The sequence below is a fragment of the Gymnoscopelus microlampas genome, assembly GCF_963454915.1.
Source record: "Gymnoscopelus microlampas genome assembly, chromosome: 8".
NCBI lineage: Eukaryota > Metazoa > Chordata > Actinopteri > Myctophiformes > Myctophidae > Gymnoscopelus > Gymnoscopelus microlampas.
In genome coordinates this window covers 28,633,886-28,657,630 of record NC_139945.1, presented here as the reverse complement: position 1 = coordinate 28,657,630, position 23,745 = coordinate 28,633,886, and positions in this window count along the sequence as shown.

Below are 23,745 nucleotides of genomic sequence, written 5' to 3'. Positions count from 1 at the left end.
CCACAGCGGCTCTTGCTTACAGCATCAGTTTCTCCGTTTAAGTGTTTTTAATGGTATCCGAGGAGGACCTCTGTGGCATTGTCCTCACGCACCAATGGAGAAGCTTCCCCGAGCTACACTACAATGCTAATCATGCCAATAGCAGTCCTTCCTTCAGCCAGTATAGCGTATAATAAACAAAGCAATGGAGGCACTTCACTGAGCTAGTAGCGTAATGAATGTATCAAACATCTCTGCACAGCTCTGGAAGTGAGAGTAGGTGACAGCACACAGATGGAAACTATTAAGGAACCAATAAAACCCCCTAACAAATATCAGTTCCATTCAACAGGCTTGGTAAAAAATATGGAGGCAATTGAGTCTTGCCTCTGTGCATGGTGTGCGTGTGCAGAGGCGATACAATAATAATGTGCTGAAAATAACGTTAATCATATTCCTGCAGGTACTAGTCCGGCAGGGTGATTATGAATAATAAAAAGGACCCTCTCACTGTTCTTTTTTATGAGTATATCCTTTATGAATTATTAGGGCCGTGTGGTCATTTGGCAGACCCTTCACACTGCAGAGTGCTCTCACAACTAAGTACATTTACTCAAGTACTGTACTTAAGTACAGTAGTCCTCTATCTTATGGGACCTGCGCCTCAGTTTTTCCTCCAGACATTTGGTTTCGCCTACAGTATTGCAGAACTTGTTTTGTCTTTTTTGTTCTGGGCTGGGTTGTTTTTTTAACCTTCCTATAATCCATAGTTTTTTTGGACTGCTACTAGTTTCCAGAGGATTCAGCGAGCCAGAAGAGTAATCTCTAAGATGTTGTTTGTCTCTGGGAATTTGGGCATTTTCTTTTGTTGACCCAAGACAGATCTGAAAGAAAAACTTCTTGACTTGTTTTTGAGACCACATAGGTTTTTATTTTCTTTACTTTTTTTTGGTCTTCTTTTTTCTTTTCTTTTCTTTGATCAGCATAATAATACATCAACATACTGTAATAATATTTACAGATCTGTAGTACAGTAGGTGGCCAGTGACTTTGTCCAGTTTCACTTTCAAAACCTTTGCATGCATCATGCATGTCACACAAACAGAATGCGATGCGTTTTGTTGATATAACAAGTTTGTTCATAGAGAGTCCTATCCACAAATCCACCATTTAACTTCCACAATCCATATGATCAAAACCATTGGTGTTGTGTGCTGGATTCGAACCAACATCATCTCGTGTCACACGCTCCATGCAGGAGGTGTGGAAGGTAAATGGTCAAAGTCACTGGCCACCTACTTTCATACAGATGCCTACATATCAGCCTATTCTAGACAAATATCCCATTATTGGGATTATTTTCAAATATTACAGAACTCACTTGAATAATCGAGTCAATTTGTAAATCAAATGTTTCTTCATTGATTTTTTGTGAGACCTTTCAGCTCAATCTGCACTTTATTGTAAAATGCATTAAAATGCAACAGGGCTGGCCCTGGGCAATTTGGCGCCCTATGCAATATTTTTCCTGGCGCCCCCCCCATTTCATAATAAGAGCACCTCAATCTCTTTAAACAGAAAGTAATACAGAGGACAGGAGCCTATCCTATGTCTGACAGCGCCGCGCCACCGTTTTCTGCCACAGCGCCACCTGGAGCCTGCAAAAGCCCCTAGTGGCGCCCTAGGCAACTGCCTACTCTGCCTAATGGGCGGGCCGGCCATGAAATGCCATGATAACTAACTTCAGAAACTTTGATAAAACATAACCACACAATGATTATTAGGATGTTGGCTTAATCAAGTTTCAAGTCTCTGCAAGTAGATTTTCATACCATAGGCTATGGTATGTGTGCTTTACACCGGCAACTCTACCCCTGACCCACTGCCGCCCCTGCAGTAATACAGTAGCTTCCTCCCATATATTAAAAACAAAGCAAAACACATGGTATGCTTTGGGAAATGGTGGGCAGCAATGTCAAGTGTACCGTGAGTCATAATCAATGGGCTGTGTTGAGCACTGTTTGGGAGAGAGAGCCTGGGGAGAAAAGACACACCTGAAATAACCTTCTCCTTTATATCATTTGCTTTCTCGGAGTGTAGGGATGCACAGTAGGGCAGAAACCAATCACAGAGAACTAAACTATGAGAATACTTATGTTTAACATTAGTTAGTAGGCCTACCTTAATTTGTACATAATTAATAATAAATAGATGATTATTACTATTATTATTATTTTTTGTTAAAGGTAGGGTAAGTGATTTTCTTTGGTTAAAATAAGTGTTAAATAGCTCTATATTTTGATAGTACTCATTGATATAGAGCGTTTGTTCAGTAACAGGAGTCTCCATGTCTCTCCCACTCTTTATTGAACAGAAAATGCATTTTCAGGTCGGCAAACCAATTTCATTCAATCAGGATAGAGAACTTAGACAGGATACAGATTAGAAATTGAAATTGGAAGTGATGACAGAAAGAAATGAGCAGACAAAATTGCAACTGGAACACTATAAAAATGAAGCTGATACTAAATGCGTACTTTTTCCTGATTGGCTGACTTTTTGTCACCTACTGAAAATGTATTTTCTGTTCATTAAAGAGCTGGAGAGACCGGGAGACCTGTGACTTAAAAAACACTCTATAGCAATGATTACTATCAGAATATATAGTGCTTTAATCTTTTAACAAAAAAACATTTTGTTTCAACCCAAAAAAAAACACTTACCCTACCTTTAAATTATAGTATTCGGTGTGTTTTCCTTGTGTTGTGGCTCTTTATACAATCAGTGGGTTGTAATATCTGGGTCTAAACAACTGGGGTTGTTACATACAGTACATACTCGACGCACGCACCACGCACCCACACACACACACATTATTTTTTTCGTCATATTTTTTCATTTTCAGAATATCTTTATAAAGCGTGGGATATGAGGAGAAGGGTGACTTTGGAGAAATTGTCCAGACACGGAAATAAAATATTAATTCATTCATACACCATCTGTCAACAAGCAAAAAAAAAACCATCTGAATAACATAACTAGCATTTACCTAAATATTATGCAACAAGTGCAGATGCAAAGAAATAAGCTTACACCTTGGCTGCTTTCTCCAAGCCATTACTACAAATTCCATTGCTTTGGCATGTGGAGGACATCTAGCCTTAAGTATGGCCAGTAAATCTGAAAGGCCATTGAGTTTGCATGGTCCAAAAAGCATGCTAAAAGGGCGTGAAGGTCTCCTGGCCTTATACCAACCTCCTGTCTCTCAGCACAGTTTGGGCACATTAGATTAGTGATGTCTGGTACCTGTGACTGCAGGGTCCACTGATAGAGGTCATTTCCGTCTTTCTTCTCTTCCTCTCCTCTCGCTAGAAATGGCTTATAGCTGTGACTCCTGACGTTCTCTTCTGTTAGTTTCACACAGTAACTAAGTACATTTACTCAAGTTCTGTACTTAGGTGCAATTTTGAGGTATGTTTTACTTTACTCCAATTTTGAATACTTTTACTTCTACTCCACTACATCTCGGATCCAAATATTGTTCTATTACTCCACTACAATTATTTGAGAACTTACTATTTACTTTTGATTATCATTACAAAACATACATTAACCACTTCAGCCCTATATACATTTCGGCCATTTGAAAATAGCCGATCTATGCGACGCAATGCAACGCATTGTGAGCTTGTAGATCTGCTATTTTCAAATGATTTTTATACATTTGGAAACTTGTGAAACGGGACATTCTGCATAATGATACTTTGATACTACTGATGATACAACTTTTGATACTTTAAGTATATATATCGATGCCAATACTTTTGCACTTTTATACTTGTACTTGTACATTTTTAATACAGGACTTTTACTTGTAACAGAGTATTTCTGCATTGTGGTATTGATACTTTTACTTAAGTACAAAATGTGAGTACTTTTTCCACCACTGCCGTACGATACCCACAAGAACTGATGTCAATGTGTTGCAACACCTTCCATGCACACGGACATCTTGCATTGATGTAGTCTCATAATCTTTAATTTAAGGAATGGTTAGAACAGACAACACATTTTTCCTGTAGGCACTGAACTGAGAATAACGTCTGGCCTTGTCTTCAGAAATCCTTCACTTGTCAAAGGGTCTCCATTGCATCACCCCACCCCACCCCACAATAAAACCACCACGCTATCCAAAACAAGTATTCTCAACTATAAAAGCAGTGGCAACTGAGCAAGACACCAGCTGAAGCGCGTGATAAGATCTGTGGTATGACCCTTGACAATACATTAAAGATGTAATGTGTGCACATCCACTGTAGTATCCAAGTATATGACAAACAACATATCAACATAAAGAAAACAATTAAGTCTGCTAATATGCTCCCAATGTTTATTGCAAGTTCATAGCTTCATCAGGAATAAATCTATCTGGGTGTATACTCATACCATTGCAGGCTTTATTGTCTTCTTTAGGTTAACCCTTGGCAATAACCATGATACATCGCATATTACACAATCTAATTACGTACCGTGATTCATTAGTACTGCCAACAATGATTTCTTGGAAATTAGACAGTAGAACATAAATAAATTAACATGTTAAGAGAACAATCTGATATTTATGGGGTGGAGTAAAAGTGCAGTAGTTGTTCTGCAAGCATTTCATTATATTTGTCGGGTGCCTGCTGGTTCAACCAGTTAGTGAATGGGCCTTTTGAGCGTGAAGACCTGAAATCCAAACCCCTGTCTTCTCTCACATGTCTCTCCTCTCTATCAGCCCAGGGTTTCCTGTCTCTCTACACCGGCCTATCTGAGCATACAAATAAATGTATAAACATAAAAAGCATTAAAAACAGGGGCCAATACAAATATGTCAACTTTTTGCAGTACATACACACCTGGCTACCAGACTGAACATTAGCATGTATTAACGCCTCACATCAATTACTGTACCACTGGCCCAAATAATATATAAGGTTTGATTAAGTAAATGGTGGTGTTAGGTGTGAGGTTGGGAGAGATGACACACTGTCCAACTTGAGTGTCTGGTGTGCATTCTATGCTCTCCCAGAGAATACTTAATGGCCCAATTCCAAACTCCGCCCTAAGCCCTCAAGCCCTGCACCATCATTAGCTTAAGGTAAGTCATCTAGTAAGTGCCTGAGTGTGGGAGGGTTTAAGGGCTCCAAAAGGGTACAAAAGCAATGGAACAGCCCTTTGTGACGTCCCACGTTACCTTGACGACAGACTGACTGGCCGTGCTTCAGTAAATAGTAATAAGAAGAAAAATGAGGAATTCATAATTCATTATTCTAGCTAAATTTCATATAAATAAATCCAAATTTAGCCATTCCAAACCCTCATTCTTGGTATTTGAGATTGAAGCCAGGCAGTACATTAAAACAATTTATGACTCAAAAAATAAGAAAGCTGCAAGAACTGTCTTTTTGTGTTCACTCTTTAATGTTTTCTGTTAGTAAATCCCCCTGGATCTGATGATGTTATATAGATGTATTGATAACTTCTTTGTTTGTGTATGTTTGTGTTTGTTCGTTTTGTATTGTCTTGTAATTCATGAGAATATAAATAAAGATTTGTAAAAAAAAAAAAAAAGACTGGCCGTGGGCGTCGACGTCCTCTGGTAACTCCCACTACGCAATGTATTGTGGGCAATTTCTTTGCCAAAGTCTCCAAAGGTACTGACTTACGGAAAGGGTGCAGAAAGGGGCGTTCCCGAGCCCTCGCTGACTTCAGGCTGACTTTCCGATTTCACTTGGAACAACCCTCAAGCCCTTACGGAGCTCTCATGAACGCGCACCCAAGTCAATGAGTCAGTGAGGGGGTGGTTTGGAATTGGGCCAATACTGAATGGAGACGTGACAGCTGAGATAGGGTGGGGTGAACAACGTGGAAAGCCAGAACAAAGTTTTAGTGAGAATGCAAATACAGACACGGTGTTCAAGTATAGCTGGTGTTTTTTTGTATGTGCTTCATGTTATTTAAATAGTATAGTTGAAAAGTTGAATATCCTGTTCATCCTTGGGCCACTGGACATAACACAAAAACAGAATATGTTGCACAATTTGATAAATGCCCTTGTGAGGAATGAATGATAGATGGGTTTGTGAGGAATGAATATAAAGCTACGCCTCACACCACACACGGGAAGGCAAGGCATCCATAGCACCATGGCTTCTTAGGCCCCACTGGGACCCATCGTTGATTGGTGGTTGTTGCTACAGAGAGGAACATCATGCACCGGTTGGGTTTGTCCATATTAACTTGTCACGAACGAAGGATGAGGCCGGTAGTCAGCATCCCATGCTGGCTGACTGACCCCCAGCCAGTGGTGGAAAGTAACTAAGTACATTTACTCAAGTACTGTACTTAAAGGGGAAATCCACCCATTTTCAATATTTAACTATGTCATTAATATAGCATAAAGGAGTTGTGTGGAAATAAGAAAAAAGTTCCCCCCTTTCTGTGTTGCCTTGAACTGGAGGATTGATTGTGGGTTTAACATTGCAAATTACAACATGATGAGTCATCACGTTGTAATTTGCAATGTTAAACTCACAATCAATCCTCCAGTTCAAGGCAAAAAGAAAAGGGGGGAACTTTTTTCTTATTTCCACACAACTCCTTTATGCTATATTAATGACATAGTTAAATATTGAAAATGGGTGGATTTCCCCTTTAAGTGCAATTTTGAGGTCTTCGTACTTTACTTGAGTATTTCCAATTTCCAATACGTATACTTCTACTCCACTACATCTCAGAGTCAAATATTGTACTTTTACTCCACTACAATTATTTGAAACCTTTAGTTATTAGTTACTTTTCAGATATAAATTATTATATTGTAAAACATACATTAACCACTTTAGCCCTATTTTATACATAGAGCTCACAACGCGTCGCATCGCGACGCGTTGTGAGCTTGTAGATCTGCTATTTTCAAACACTTTAGTACTTTTACTTTTGGTACTTTAAATACATTTTGATGCCAATACTTTTGTACTTTTACTCAAGTACATTTTTTATTCTGGACTTTTACTTGTAAGGGCGCGCTCCCACCGCACTTTTATTTTACCTCTGGGGCGGAATCTGCCAATGCTTTGTCAATGCAAATGCGTGGATTCCTGGTCTTGCGGATTTTTTCCAAGAATCCACGCATTTGCATTGACAAAGCATTGGCAGATTCTGCCCCAGAGGTAAAATAAAAGTGCGGTGGGAGCGCGCCCTAACAGAGTATTTCTATATTGCAGTATTGGTACTTTTACTTAAGTAAAGAATTTGAGTACTTTTTCCACCACTGCCCCCAGCTACACTGCGGCTGCATTAGCTGAAGAAGCACCACCAGTTTGTGGGGTGGGTAGAGGGGGTGCAGAGAGAGGTGTGGGTGTATAGGGAGGGGCAGGTCCGCGCTGAGGAAAACGCTGTGATCTGCATAAAACTACAAACAAGCAGACCGCTTGCAAAAACTTCCCTCAATTACGCCAGCTCCTCTTCGAAAACACATGCAGTTTATTCAAATGGCTGAACCATCAAAAGCAAAAAGCAGCACAATTTCAGGGACGGTCCCAAGAGCTTAGAGATTAGATGGAATTGTGTTATTATGTTTGTGTTTGCTATTAGAAACCTCTGCCGAATGAGAGGGTGGAAACAAATATTTGCCAAGCTCCTTTGTACAGTCCTGTGTTTCTTGGTTCAGTGGCTGCTTCAGTCTCCTTGTTGGCATAGCTGAAAGTTTGCAAATTGAAACCATAGTGTATAATGCACATGCAAAATTATGTATAATGTGCATATAACAATGGCATGTTAGTGACTTTGCATAAGTTATTCATTGACACATGGTCTAGGTCCTCTGTCAAGGTCCTGTTGGACATTTCAACTGTCTGATTAACGTCTCTGAGTGAAACTCTCTTCCTATGTTCGCATGGTAATGTGAAAGGGAGCCGCAGCAGACAGTAACATGCTGTAGCTGGTGCATCATTGCCCTGAGACAGAGCCATGGAAATTGAGGTGTGGGGATTCATTGAAATTGTAATATTATGCATGCCAATAAATTGCTGTGCCTGACTTTTGATTGCTGTGACATGAGCGGATGAGTTGGGTCGGTGAGAGAAGGGAGAGCTTTGTAATCAGGGCAGTGAATTAGAGTGGGATCTGTTGGAATGTAGTCACATGTAGTCCAGCTGATGTGACTTTGAGAATGATGAGCCTCTGAACTAGAATATACACTTAAGGGAGGGCTGCAATGTCAAATCCTCTCGCCTTAACGCTCCAGCTGGAAATATTTCTTATTGAGAACAATGAAAAATAGCAGGTTGTACAGTACATAGGCGAAATAGAGAAATGAGTTATTTATGTGAGCAATTGCTGGAAATCAACACTTCTGTGTTCTCAGTTTATTATACTCTACATAGGATGGTGTTGTGTGAGGTACTGAGTGCAAATAGCAGTTTGAATCTCCAACCTTTTTACAAAGCCCACAAAAGGTCAATGATGAAGATTACCTTCATTAACCATCATGGAGAAAAGCATGTTTTCTCTCATACACATTTTACACACACATAGGACTGCAGACATGCTGCACACACATGGCTTGTAGACATGCAAATGTGGACAGATGGAGTGATGGGCCACCACATAACTGCATCCTGAGGCAGTTAGGTGTCCGGAGCCTTGCGCAAGGGTTATCAGTCCACAATCCACACTGTGGTCTGGGCGTTAATACTGTACATGCTAATGTTCAGTCTGGTAGGTGTGCATGTACATGAACCCTGACGTCACCCTCCAGTTCCCAAGCCAAGTCCCTATGGACTGACCCTGTCGCTATCTGAGCCTGTGTCCCTATGTGGCATCAGCTCTCCCGTCCCCCCCTCGACTCAAGTAAATGCATCATACATCATTCTGAATGCTCCCCATCACGAAATGGCCATGTGGACCTGGCTGGCGATAGCCTATCTATGGAATCAGCAGCTGACTGAACACCTAGCCTTAGGACAAGTGATAGTTGGACATTAGAGTCACCTTGCAAGAGTTTGATGTCTGTCAAAACAATTGACTTTGAAAGACAGAGAGGATGTAAGACAAAGGATACACTTTCGTATTGTTATGTTGCTGGATAGAAAATAATACATAACACAAAGTGAATGAACAATGAATGAACAATAAAAATATTTTGGTCGTGGAGGGTGGGTAAATGAAAATGATGGTTGGATGAAATACTAGGTAATATTTCTTGCTCAAATATGGAGCTCCACAATATTTTCAGACTGTCCTTCAAGTACTGACATCATATTGATGACATCAGCCTTGCCCAAATATCGATTTCCACATGCGTAGACTGGCCTCCAAGTACTGGCTATAGCTTGGAGGGAAGGTAGCCTAGGTCTGAGGTTATTAATGAATAAAGAATTATAACATAGTTGTCATTGCTGTATTTTAAATATATTCCTGGAATGATTCCCTTGGCCTGCTGGCAGCGTGCACAAGACATCTGACACTGATCGGCTGTAGTGGTTTGCGAGATTAGCCACGGACAGACACACTGACAGATGTGGGGGCGAAAACATAATCCCCCCCCTGCCGTGGTGACGCCTTTCTGGTCTAGTCCAGATTGATCACCATAATGGTGATGATACGCTACGTCACAACTTATCGGTATATAGCTGCCCCCCAACTCACATCATGGCATTTGAAGAAATACAGATATAATATATATATATATTTAAAAGTGGGAAGATAACTGATTGACAAATAAATGTTCTGTGAGGATTACAAGATGACTGCTGAGAACACCATGGTCAAGGAGGCATGGGAGTTGTCTGACAATAATGTGATGGTGGATGAGAACAGAACACTGGGTTGGGGAGTAGGAGGATGGGGACAATATGAGCGGAAGATGGCTTTGAGAGAGATGGAAATTAAGCTTGACGAGAGGGAGGTGGCTTTGAGGGATATGGAAATGAAGCTTGCTGAGAGGGAGGAGAAAAACACGTCCATGATAATGGAGGTGGCAAGGAAGCTGGTGCAGAGGAAGGAACTTGTGGAGAGAGAGGAAAAAATGCTGAAGGCCTGTGTACATGATCTAGATGAGCAGGAGATGGCATTGACGCAGATGAAAAAGGAGATTGCCGAGAGGGCCATGAGAATGGAAGTGGATAAGAGGAATTTGAAGGTGGTGGAAAGGGAGAATAAAGTGAGGGAGGAGGGAGATATGCAAGGGCAGGCACAGGCAAGGAAACCCACTGGCCACCAACTGTTTGTAGGAAACATCCCTCATGACGCGGACAAGGCTGAGCTCACAGAGTTCTTTGAGCGGTTTGGTAAAGTCCTGAAGCTCATTGTCAAGAGTGGTGGGAAGCGCCTTAACTTTTGCTTTGTGGTGTTTGATGACTTGGAACCTGTACAACAGATCCTCAGTAACAGGCCCGTGAAATTACGTGGTAACTGGCGCCTCAACGTGGAGGAGATAAAAACTGGGTCGTCAAGGAAGGAAGTTCCACCGAGCTCACCAACTCAAGCACAGGAACCTAGCTTTGGTTTCATACAAGATACGGGCCTGGAGAAGTCTGCGGCGACTGCCAGCCCTGAACCCTCAGCGGAGGCAGAGAAGGCGGCAAAGCCTACAGCCGTGCAGCTGAAAGCAGACACTCTACTGCTGCTGGAGCCCCAACCAGAGGCACACACAACTGAGGAGCCCAGAGAGGAGATTCCCACCCCTCTCCCTGAAACACAGAGACATCAGAGACCTGAAGGCCCTCCAGCTGTACATAGGGGACCTATGTCAGGATGGGAAGGGAAGCAGGGGGAGGCAGAGGCCAGGAAACCCACTGCTCACCAACTGTTTGTGGGAAACATCCCTCACGATGTGGACAAGGCTGAGCTAATGGAGATCTTTGAGCATTTTGGTAGAGTACTGAAGGTCACTGTGAAGAGTGGTGGGACATTCCCTAACTTTGGCTTTGTGGTGTTTGACGACTCAGAACCCGTACAGCGGATCCTTGGTCAAAGGCCCATAAAGTTCCGTGGTAACTGGCGTCTCAACGTGGAGGAGATAAAAACTGGGTCAGCAAAAAATAGAGTTCCACCAACCCATGCAATGAAAACTATCTCTGGACTGGGTGCGGGTCTGGAGGAGGAAGACAAGTCTGCGGTGACTGCCAGCCCTAAACCCTCAGCGGAGGCCGAGAAGGCGGGCGCAGCCTTGCAGTCTTGAAGCTGAGAGCAGAGACCCTGTTGGGGTCACACACACACACACACACACACACACACACAACTGAAGAAGCTTGTTTTGAGGGATGTGGAGATTACGCTTGCTGAGAGGGAGGAGAGTTAAGGCCATGATAATGGAGGTGGCAATGAAGGTTGAAGAGAGGAAGGAGGGAGAAATAAGACAAAGTGCTGAAGGCTTGTGTACACGATTTTGATGAGAAGGAGATGGCAGATGATTGCAAAACGGGAGATTGTGGAGAGGGGGAAAGCTAAGAGGAGGTTGGTGGAGAAGAGGAATTTGGGAGATGGAGAAAAGGTGAGGGAGGAGTAGGAGGAGCAGAAAAGGTAGGAAAAACCACCACCCATTAAGGGCCATCATCAGTTGGACAAGGCTGAGCTCACAGAATCCAACTCATTGTCAAGAGACTCTTTAAACTTTGGCTTTGTTGTGTTTGACATCTCAGAACCAGAACAACAGATCAGAGGAGATTAAAACAAATTGGGTCAGCAAGGAGACATTCCACTGAGTGAGCACAGGACCCATGTACAGAATCTTAACTTAGGTTCCAGACAGGGCGCAGGCCTGGAGAAGTCTGCGGTGACTGCTGAATCCTTCAGCAGAAGGCTTAGAATTCAGGCAAAGCCTTTTGCAGACGTGCAAGATGAAAGCAGACAACCCTGCTTGAGCCCCAACCAGAGACACACAACTAACTGAGGGAAGATGGAAATGAAGCTTGCTGGGAGGGAAAGAGAAAGCTATGGCAATGATAATGGGGATGGCGGCAATGAAGGGTTTTGGAGAGGAAGGAACTCATGGAATAGAGGAGGAAATGATGAAGGCGCTTGTGCAGTCTAAATGAGCAGAGGATTGCATTGAAGCAGCTGGCGAAGGAGAGGAGAAAGCTACAGTCATGAAAGTGAGATAGAGCAGAGGAATAATTTGAAGGTGGTGAAGAGGGAGGAATAAGTGAGTAGGAGGCACAAGAAGGCAAACCCACCGCCCATGAACTGTTTGCGGGAAACACCCCTCACATACTATAGGCCCATGACGTTCTGTGATAGACCTTTACTGAGCCTGCAGGCCACATTCATCGATGGCAGTACATTAGTAAAGAAACACAGGTCAGATACAGAAAAAGAAGATACAACAGGGTAGCAAACATTACTAATAATGAATATAAAAATACAAAAAAAGGTAGCGACGCAACTGGAGTTAGGAAAGGATCACCAGAAACCAGGTATACTACAGAAACCCTCTGCACTTGGAATGTATACGTAATACGTACAGTAACAAATACTATATGTACAGCATTGGCATAAATATGGACATTTGAACGGCAGAGTAAAAGAAGGAGTAAACAGTCTAATTCCCAATTAGCAAAAGCAGCAGCTTTATGAGCATGAGCAAGAGTCATTAGTCCATGGACCGAGCTGAGCGGGGCTACGATTGTCGGCTTTGAATAGCCTCAGGACATCAGGGCAACCAGCACAAAGGAGAGGTGACTTGCTTCTCAATGTGGAGATGAAAACTAAATACCTGCAGAACTGTTTAATGCAGGGCTGCTTCAAAACAACCACTACCCGAAACCACCGTGGGCACTGGCCTGGAGTTTTGAGCTCCATGTGAAGGATGCACAAGGTAAGCCTGTACCTCCCCAGGCTAACAGTGGGGTTGGGAGCTGCAAGGACCACAATTCACAGGTGAATTGACAATGACAAGAAATTAATTTTAGGTTCGCTAAGATACATTTAAAAATAAAACAATAAATAAAAAGAGATGGCCACTGGGCAGGAGATTTCTCTATGTGAAATTCTACAGGCAGGTTACCAAAAACTAAACTAAAAACAAAAACTAAAATGACAATTACATTACATGGATGTGTCTCAAAACCAAAAAGATAGAAGAAGAAATGTTGAAATAATGGTCCCCCTAGGCCGGGGAGGTGGAGGTGGTGGTGGAGGTAGTAAAACAAAACAGGGAAAATAAACGGGGAAACAATTATTTTAAAGAAAAAGTTATTGTAAAGTACTAGGGATCTAATGATACACATATTCATAAGTATTAGGGATGTAACAATACACATATTCATAGTGAACCATTCATTAAGGTGTTTTGGTTCGGCACGCACTACAAACTGAACATACACTCTTTTTTTTAATGAACTCTGTTCAACCAGACCCAGACCCTAGATCGGGAGCGAATCTCTGGCATAATAATATCCTCTAGTGTGAGCGGTTCAAAGATCCAATCATAAGACTCCTGAGCTGCTCATGGTCGGGGCCTTCCTGACATTGATTTTTATCTGGATCTCTACTGCCCGAGTGGAACGGCACGGGCGTGACGGGACAGACAGACGAGAAAGATCCAGTCTACGAGGAGACAGACGTGAGGTGAATGCTACTGCTGATGCTTCCGCACATGATCACGTGAGATGAAATGACGTGAGGTGCTGCGTTCGGGCAACTGTTATAGTCTGAATAGAATGCTGCCGTGTGTGATACCTATTTGTTTTACAATCTTGTAGTGTGTGCATGTTTAAGATACTCTGATGAGAGAATCTTACAGTATAACATGATTCTGTAGAGTGTGATGCTACCAGATTTCAAAAAAATCCTAGGATGACTGAAGCTTTTGTCAGTGGGAATTCTTCATCATCCCAGTGTGTCAATAGGTGAAACTAAACGAAAACACAGAGAAACAAACTTTCCCCACACCATTTAGGCAGCCATTTCCACCTGAAAAATAAATCAGGTGGAAATCATAGTTTGGTACATTTATTGTCCCAGATATGACAAAGTGCAGGCTTCATGAAAATGCTTAATGCAATTATACCACATTATTTCTTCTGCACGGAATCCCATTTTTTTTTGTTCACACATCTTTTTTTCTTTTTTTTTTACATTAGTCAATGGGGCCTAGACAGTGTCCTCCACAGACCCGCGTACAGACAGACATATATTTGTGGTTTTTTTCGGTGGGCAATGCTGGCTACCCCAGCCAGATATCTTTATTTATTCTATGTTCTATCAACTCCACTAACTAAAATCTTTTTGACACAGAATCAAATGTTTTATGGTCACCAGGACCCTGGATTGCTTGGTTCCAGGCTTAAAATAATTAATATAAATATTAATATATACACATTGTGTATTTAATTTGTCTCTGCTCAATGACAGTTGGCAGTTAACAGTGAATATCCATAGAGCTCTGACACAATGCGCACAGAACGCATGTATTTGTCATCCTTTAATTGGTGGACAAGTAAAGAAGAACATAACTGAGAATGAGCAATGATTATTAAGTTGACACTGTATGCCAATATATCACTGATAGGACTGTGCCTCAAGCCGGGCGCAACCTAATTCTTAATGGTGATGGCACCCAATACTCTGATTGGTATTATTAATGTAACACCCAAAACACACCCATAACTAATTCAGACATGGGTTCTTTTTAGCGGCCCTTAGATAGTACCATTGTACTGGACACACCCCCATGGCGCAAGTTAGGACCATGCGCCATGGCGCAAAATTCCGCTGTCAGAATTGCGCCTGTTAATATGTTCATGTGTGGCCATGAATCCCCGGAAAAGTAAAGGCCAATCGACTGTGGGCTACTAGTAGCGAGGTCAGAACACTGAACGGAATTCATTCATCATTCAATTTGACGAGGCTGCTGGCATTTCTCTCACTTAATCTGAGGGAACTTAATCTTGTTTTCCTAAAATAGATCACACAGTTTAATTTTATGTACTATACCAGAGTAAGCTTAATAGGTCATTTTCATCAGCGGTCTTTGGCAGCTCACAATTATAACACTAGAAAGGTACAATCGTTACGTTCAATCGTGTGACCTTTGTGTCAATTATTCTTGTCCGGGGCCAGACTGGGAATACAAATCAGGCCGGGAAGGTAAATGACAGCGGCCCCTATGTCTGTCCAAATTGACATAACAATTATACAGTCGTTAGAGCAGGCACAATTTAAATGCAGAAAAAGTACTGTTTTCGCCTTAGTCGTGACCAATGAGAACCAGTTGGTGTTGTCTGCAAAGCTGGAACTTATGTGTCCGTCACAAATAGAAGTTATTTAGACCTGCAAGCCCATATCAACACTGCAAAACACAAGACAGATGTGCGAGGTGAGAGCTCTTCTGCCAATGTACCAATATAGGTATAAATGTAACAAATATGTTGTACAATCTGGCAAATAAAACCATATGGTGGTTTCAGAATCAGCTACCTATCTTTCTCTAAGATAAGCCTAAAGACTTTAGAGAGATATTATTTTATTTAGTTACAAAGCTGAATATTCATACAGAAGTCAAGAGGCTTACTTTAAATCAGTGGTTCTCAAACGTTTTAATTTCAAGGACCCCAAAAACTCTGAGAGTGTAAAAATTTAACCATATGGACCTGTAAGGGTCCATGTGGTTCCTTTAGTACACTCTGAGTTACAGACCTTTAAGGGTCTATTTGGTTCCATTTGTACATTCTTGGACCTTTTACAGACCTGTAAAAGGTCGATTTGGAAACCCCTCAAGGAACCCTTAGGGTCACTGGATCCCACTTTTGAGAACCACTGCTTTAAATTAATACATAGCTAATATAGAGCATATTTGATTAAATGTAGTATGTGACAGATGTTTTGTTATAGAGAGATTATTTTGATATCTGTGTCGGGTAGAGTGTCCTCTTTTTGGGGATTCAGAATATGGTCACCCTAATCACGGTATTGGCCTTTGGCCTGGTGGAGATAATGAAAAATAATAAAAACTTCAAAATGTCCTAGAGATTTTCTCAAGAAATCCATTGTCTCATATTTTGTCCATGCCCCACTGAGTCTATCCATGGCTCTGCCTATTATTACTTCTAGTAAAAGTGTTTGCATCCCAGTTGTCTCAGTGTTGTAGATTATTTGGTCTCCCTTGACCTCAATCTCTGCTTTTTACTATTGAAGTTCTACTATTGAAAAAACAAATCTTCCTTTTTAAACATGGGAGAGTTTACTTTATGTAGCACACTGTTTCCTCAAACAAAGCACCATTTTATAATCAAAGTGAATTAACTTTGTACTTCTTGTCAGTATACTGTAGGCTGTTGCTTTGGGGTGAACAAAGAGATTTTAAAGTGATATTGTTCTATTCAAATGCTGTAATGAGTCCAAGACAGTCTTTTAAAAAAAGACCTTGTGTACCAAAAGGTGCTGACATGCTGGAAATAGAAATTGTTAAGTGTACATTAATATGGACACTTGAATCACTATGCCACTATGTGGCCTCACTAATTATTGGCTAATTAGCATTAGAACAGAAATAGCTCCAATATGCTACTACTCTGCACACAGTTAAGAACAGTTTTGGGGCCCCAACACATTTTTCTCTTGAGGAAGTGGTCTGCTACGCAGTTCCCGCTAATGAAAAAGAAAATCATTACAGTGTATCAATAAAACAAAAGAGCCTCTACAGTAAGTTTAAATAGCACACTCCAAACTAAACTAAACCAAACAGATTCAGTAAATGTGTGTGTGTGTGTGTGTGTGTGTGTGTGTGTTTGTGTGTGTCTGTGTGCGTGTGTGCGTTCGCAAGGTCACATCATTAAGAAATATCTTAATGGCATCGCATGCTGAAGTATCTGGTTACTGTGCGGCTCATTACCATTTTGTCCAGTTATTTAAACATCAGAGAGCCACAGCTATAACCGTAACCTAGACTTGAATGTAATGGAAAAGCAGACTGTGAAGTGTGCGGCGCAAAGGGGTAAAATCCTGGGGACGTTATTATGTAGGATGGCTGTAATTAAGCACTAAGTGCCATATGTGCAGAGCCTCCTCACACAGCATCGGGTGTATTAACACTGTCCTCTAACCGAAACTGGAGGTCAAGCGGACACTAATTTACCTGACCACTACTTTGCAACCAGTCAGATACCCTCTTTAGGACCTATTGCACATCATAAGCACAAAATGCAGTGCATCATCCGTCCGCCTTATAAGTGCAGCACATTATAGCCATAAAAGCTATTCATTCCCTCCCACTTTTTATTCATGACGTTGATAGAGCACAGGCGCTCTTTATACAGCAATGTGCTGCTTCATAGTCATATAATTATACACTTGGAAGCTGCCCAGTATACAGCCACAATCTTCTACTTGCTCAAGGGAACCTTGCCAAAAAAGACAGCTGACCATATTACCTCTTATTAACGCCTACTTGCGCAACACTTAAGCTTCCATGCCATACTAGAATGGAATGACAACAGTGGTACCAACTGTATATTTTGTATGCAGTTTTCAACAAGTGGTTGTTTCATTTTCAAAATCGAGTGGCCCTTTAGTTTTTTTTTTTCCCGGGGTAGCTTGAAACCAAGCTGCTGGTTACAGCTACTCACTCCCGGCAGCAGATGGTATTATTGTTGTTAAAGTTACGTTATTGTCAAACATAACTTCACATCAATGCTTTTAATTTGAACAGTGAAATCAAGCAGCAGTGGGAGATATCTGAGATTTGAGAGTCTGCTGCTGAGCAGCAACCTCGCCTATTGTTTGGATATCGGATAAAATGTTCTGACAACATCACAATTGTGCATTTGTTAGTTGTGCAGTTCGTGTGTCTCTAATGGCGATCCAAACAAACAAAGAAATGCAGATTTTTATTTCTTGTTTTTACACTTTGAGCTTAAGTCTTATGTTTTAAAAATTATGTTTTCTGTTGCAAAGTGCAAGTGTGGAAGTGGGCGGCACTGCCTACAGCGTGTCTGAATAAGCATTAGATGCCTGCGGATGGAACTCAACTCTGGAGAAGTCCCGACACGCCATTGATAGATGAGATGTGGAGTCAAGAGCCAACGGGAGAGGCGCAAAGCTCAGTAACGACCTGTGTGCCTGTTTAATGCAGGGCAGAGTGTAGGAGTTGATGAGCCTGATGAGGAGAAGGGGAGAGAAACTCGGTCTGAAATGAAGACCCCCGGTGGAGAAGGAGAAGAAGAGACCAGGCTTTCACGGCAGACCCAACCAGTCAATTTCCTGGCAAGTGTAGGGTGATGAGATCTAATAGGATCACACAGGCAGTCTATTAACGGCCCATATACAAGCTCCTCTTCTTCACAGAGTCAAGAGAGGAAGCCGCAGAGGCAGTGGTGGAAAAAGTACTCAAATGATTTACTTAAGATACTGCAATATAGAAATACTCTGTTACAAGTAAAAATCCAGAATTAAAAATTGACTTGAGTAAAAGTAAAAAAGTATTGGCATCAAAATGTACTTAGAGTACCAAAAGTAAAAGTACTAAAATGTTTGAAAATAGCAGATCTACAAGCTCACAATGCGTTTCGCGATGTGACGCATTGTGAGCTTGTAGATCGGCTATTTTCAAATAGCCTAGGTATAAAACAGGGCTAAAGTGGTTAATATGTTTCATAATAATCATAATTTATATATGAAAAGTAACTAGTAACTAAACTTTTCAAATAATTGTAGTCGAGTAAAAGTGCAATATTTGCCTCTGAGATGTAGTGGAGTAGAAGTAAAAGTACCGAAAATGGGAAATACCCCAGTAAAGTAACAATTCCTCAAAAGTGTACAGTACTTGAGTAAATGTACTTAGTTACTTTACACCACTGCACAGAGGCAAGCGAGGACTGAAGAGTCCATGCATGTCATTATGTGTGCCCGGAGTCCTGCGAGGCAAGGAAGTAGGAGAGGAGATGAGAGGATTGAGTGAGAGAGAGAGAGAGAGAGAGAGAGAGAGAGAGAGAGAGAGAGAGAGAGAGAATATGATGGCTGACTGCGCAGGAGGAGACCGTTTGAAAAGGCAACAGGGAATGGCAGGGGCAGAGTATGGAAAAAAGGTGGAGGTGAGACAGATGAAGGGAGATAGAGGGACATATAGGGCAAAGGACGAGTGCAAAGTCCAACGGGGAGATGGAGACGGAGAAGGAAAAGGAAAAAGGAGCGATGGAGACCGGGAGGGCGAGCAGGGATGAGCGAAAGACCAGTGTGTGGGTGTGAGAGAGAGAGAGAGAGAGAGAGAGAGAGAGAGAGAGAGAGAGAGAGAAATTAAGTAATAGGGAGGGGAGAAACAGTGCATTACATTCCATATTTCCACACCATAAATCTTCACATAGTGGAGCTGATATTAAATCAGGATATTTAGCATACTTTATCACCCTATGCTGTCTAGCCCGTACCTTGGTACGATAATCCCTGAATTAACATTAATCACAGTGTTTTATAGCCAAAAAAAGAGAAAGAAATGCCTGCCGTGGGAGTATAATATAATTATCATTATCACCTATATGATTACATCTTGCTCATTAGTCTCTCACTTCCTAGGGTGTTAGCAACGAATACGCCTTGTTGGCTTTGCAGCGATTCCCGTAATCTTGTTTCACATCGATTTCATTACGGTCCCGGGTATTGTCACTGTAAAACGGTTCAAATCTAATTTCAGACATAGTCATATGGAAAGCTGAGATTCCTCTCTGGAACCTTTCTCTCTTCCATCAGTCACTCCATCATCTCAGCGGTCTGTTATCCGCGGATGCCTCTCTGAAGGCCTTCATTCACCACTGATGCGTATATGGGCCTGCATAGATGAAATAGCTTAACGGCTTTCTCCTTCATTTGCCTGCATAGTATATGAGCTGCAGGCTGCATTGGCATATCTCTCCCTCTACCTCTCTCACCTCGCTCACATAGACACACGTGCACAAATGCACATGCACGTTGTGTAAATCACACAAACACACACACACAAGCATACCCACACGCACACACACGCGCACACACGCATGCACGCACACACGCACACACACACACGACCATAATGACAACCAAAAAGATGAACCCTCGAAAGGACTCCATAGACCCCATTTCTCTCCAGCAGCTGAATGATGTAGCTTGATCCACCTCCATAGCAGAAAGGAAAGTCAATGCAATAACTCCCATTTGATTCAAGAAGGCCATCACCCTGCATCTCTCTCTCTCTCTCTCTCTCTCTCTCTCTCTCTCTCTCTCTCTCTCTCTCTCTCTCTCTCTCTCTCTCTCTCTCTCTCTCTCTCTCTCTCTCTCTCTCTCTGCACGCTCTCTCGCTCTCTGTCGTCATTGCGTACCTCCCCAGAGATAAACGCAAACGGGTCCAGTAATGATGGCCCAAAGAGCCTTTGCGGGGGACTTTGACGGAGAGGAGGCTGTTTTATGGTGTGTGGATGCCTCTTTTTTGGCCATTGATTTCAGCTCTTGGATTCCTTCCCATAGAAGATGACGTTATAAATCCCAGCATGCTTTAATAGTGTACATCCCAAGGTGTCCCTGTGGTGTCAACCCTACAGGACCGGGGAACGGTAACACCGTCACAACTCACTGTTATCATCTGTCTCGGGCCAGTACTTAAACCCAGATCAGTTGATTGGACCTGTGGACAAAAGAGGAAGATAAAAGTTTCTCCTCAAGCAAGATGTTTTATTCAACAGTGTGTTACTCGTATTTGGCTGATGGGGGGACACTGATGTGTTTGTGAATTAATGCAATTCGGCCTAGTCTAGTGTCGTGTAAAAAATAAATAAATAAATAAAGTTATATATATGTATGTGTGTGTGTGTGTGTGTGTGTGTGTGTGTGTGTGTGTGTGTGTGTGTGTGTGTGTGTGTGTGTGTGTGTGTGTGTGTGTGTGTGTGTGTGTGTGTGTGTGTGTGTGTGTGTGTGTGTGTGTGTGTGTGTCTGGCTCGGATAACCTCCATAGATCCGTAAAGAGTTAAATATTGATAGGATGGCAAGTTTAGAGGCAATGTAAGCACAGTTAATAATTGATGTGGGTGCACTCTATCAAATAAGTCATGGTGCAGGCCTAAGGGCCATGCTACCATAGAATACAATGTAGGAGAGGTTCTTCTTTATATGTTGAGAGCTATGGTGTTCTGATCATGCGACCATTACAGAATGAAAAACTGAGTTGGCAACATCTGCATGCCGGACACTCTTCCCTGAGGGGCAATTTAACAGGGCTCATTTGTCATATCAAAACTCCAATCAATTCATTCCTTCATAAAGTTTATAGCTAAATGAGGGAGGTCTTTAACACTAGCTTTCAACCAGCTTCAACAAAGGGCACTTGACAGTGTCAGTTTCAATTCCCCCTGTGTATTTGTGTGCATTTAATGTGCTCTCTAAGTTCCAATGTACACCAAGGTCATGGTAGAGTACAGTCATTAAACAGAATGGACTGCATAAAGCACATACTATCAGTATTCATTTTAACAGCAAATTCTGATTTAGTCGTAGTCTTAGTCATTTGAATAACACACCATTTAGTTTATAGTCATATTTTAGTCATCTGAAATGGTTTAGTCGTAGTCTAGTCTTGGTCCACTAAATATCAGAATCTTAAAGGGCGGATTCACACTGCGGCCTTGGAACCAGCCTTGAGGCTGGTAGGAAGGAATACCTGGGAAGGAATTGGTAAAGCGTGTGCACTTTGTGAGAAGTTTTATAAGGTTTTCAATAGGGGGCGAGCCTAACTTGTTTGCAATGTTTTTTAAAAAGCTATACCCTTACCTAATACCATTCCAAAAATCTAAAACTTCTCACAAAGTACACTTATAATAGATGCTAGCTTTACCAATTCCTTCCCAGGTATTCCTTCCAACCAGCCTCAAGGCTGTGAATCCGCCCTTAGTCTTTTAGTCTTATAGTCTTTTAGTCTTATAGTCTTTCAGTCTTTTAGTCTTTTAGGCTTTTAGTCTTTTAGTCTTTTAGTCTTTTAGTCTTTTAGTTTTAGTCTTCTTAGTCTTAGTCAACACAATTAAATGAACACTGCCAGTGTTCATTTTGAAAGCAAATTCTGATTTAGTCTTCTTAGTCCAGGGGTAGGCAACATGTGGCTCTTGGGCCCTCTCCTGTGGCTCCCAGTTGCTTGGGCAAAGAAGTATGCAAAGGAATAAGAGGTTTTCTTTCTGTTTTTTTTTTTACTTTAGGCATAAAGTTAAGTTATTAAAGTTAAGTTATTAGTAAAAAAAAATAGTGTCGCCCATACACCAGATAAAAATAAGAAACTAATCATTGAAGGAAAATAAAGAATGTATTAATGCTTGGTTTGTTTGCTTTCACCACCAACGTTTCTGGCTTACTGGTATACTTGATCTGCTTTGAGAAATACAATAAACAATAAAAAAAGTTATATTGAAACACCAGAAAGCTCACAAAAAAGCGGCTCGAGACAGATTTTTAATAATCTTTTGGGCCAAAAATGGCTCTTTTGATAATAAAGGTTGCCTACCCCTGTCTTCGACACTAACTCTGGGGGAGCCCGGGATCGAACTGGGAAACTTGCGGTTTCCAGTTCACGCTACCCGGCCACTCTACCCCTGACCCACTGCCTCCTAGTCTTAGTCTTAGTCTTAGTCAACAAAATACTAACACTAACACTAACACTAACTGTTAATACTATTGCACAAACCCTACAATTTTGAGCTGTTGTCATCAAAGGCATACATAATAACCAATAGATCTCACCTCCACCCCATATCTCTCTCATTCTGGTTTTCTTTTAAGTCCTCATATTATTTGTCAAACCCCCCAAGTCACTTTAATTGGCTGTGCAGGCCTGCATCTAGATGACTTATTGATTTGTGCCTGCAGCTTCCACTCCATCTAATCATTTAGCAATTCAAATTTTCAGGCAGAAGGCAACATCTTAATCCATTAAGACCGACGGGAACGCATATGTGATTTTTTTTTCTTTGGCTATTCAAAACATAGCGGATATACAAGCTCATCACCGAGTGCCGTGCTATGAGCTTGTAGATCTGCTACTTTTTTTGAAAAATTGAAAAATTGTGCAAATCTTTTTAAAGCGAACATACAAATGTCATCTAAATCTTTATTTTTTGAAAAAAAACGTATGTTGCTATAATATCAGTGGTTCTCAAACTTTTCCATGTCAAAGACCCCCAAAATGGTATGTATTTGGCTGCGGACCCCCATCTCAAAATATGTTGTTCCAGGGACCCCCCAGAAGCAAAGATTTGGATAAAAAAAAATCGCGTTAAAACATATATATATTCACAGATTTGCGCACATTTTCAAGATTTTTCAAAAATAGCAGATCTACAAGCTCATAGCGCGGCACTCGGTGCCGCACTATGAGCTTGTATATCTGCTATTTTTGAGTAGCCCGAAGTATAAAATAATGGTTAAAGTGGTTACACAGATGCGTTCCCGGTTTGAATGGGTTAAGAGCTGTGTTTCTGAGACTATATACTTCACGGCACTATAAGGGGCCCCTGGGAACCCCTGAGGGCCCTGGAGGACCCTCAGTCAGTGGGAAATGTTGTCTTATAGCTCTGGAAAGAACTGCCGTTTTCCAAAGTGAACGTTCGACAAATTAGCCGTCGGAGACCTCCAACTCTCCCAGGCTGGAACTCATTGCCCCCGACACACCCAGCCGGGTTGAGCTCTCAAGGAAAGGAGCCTTGTCTCCCGTCGACCCCAGCGACTACTCTATTTCCAGATCTGCTGGCCCAGATGATGGGTTTTTCCACATCAGTG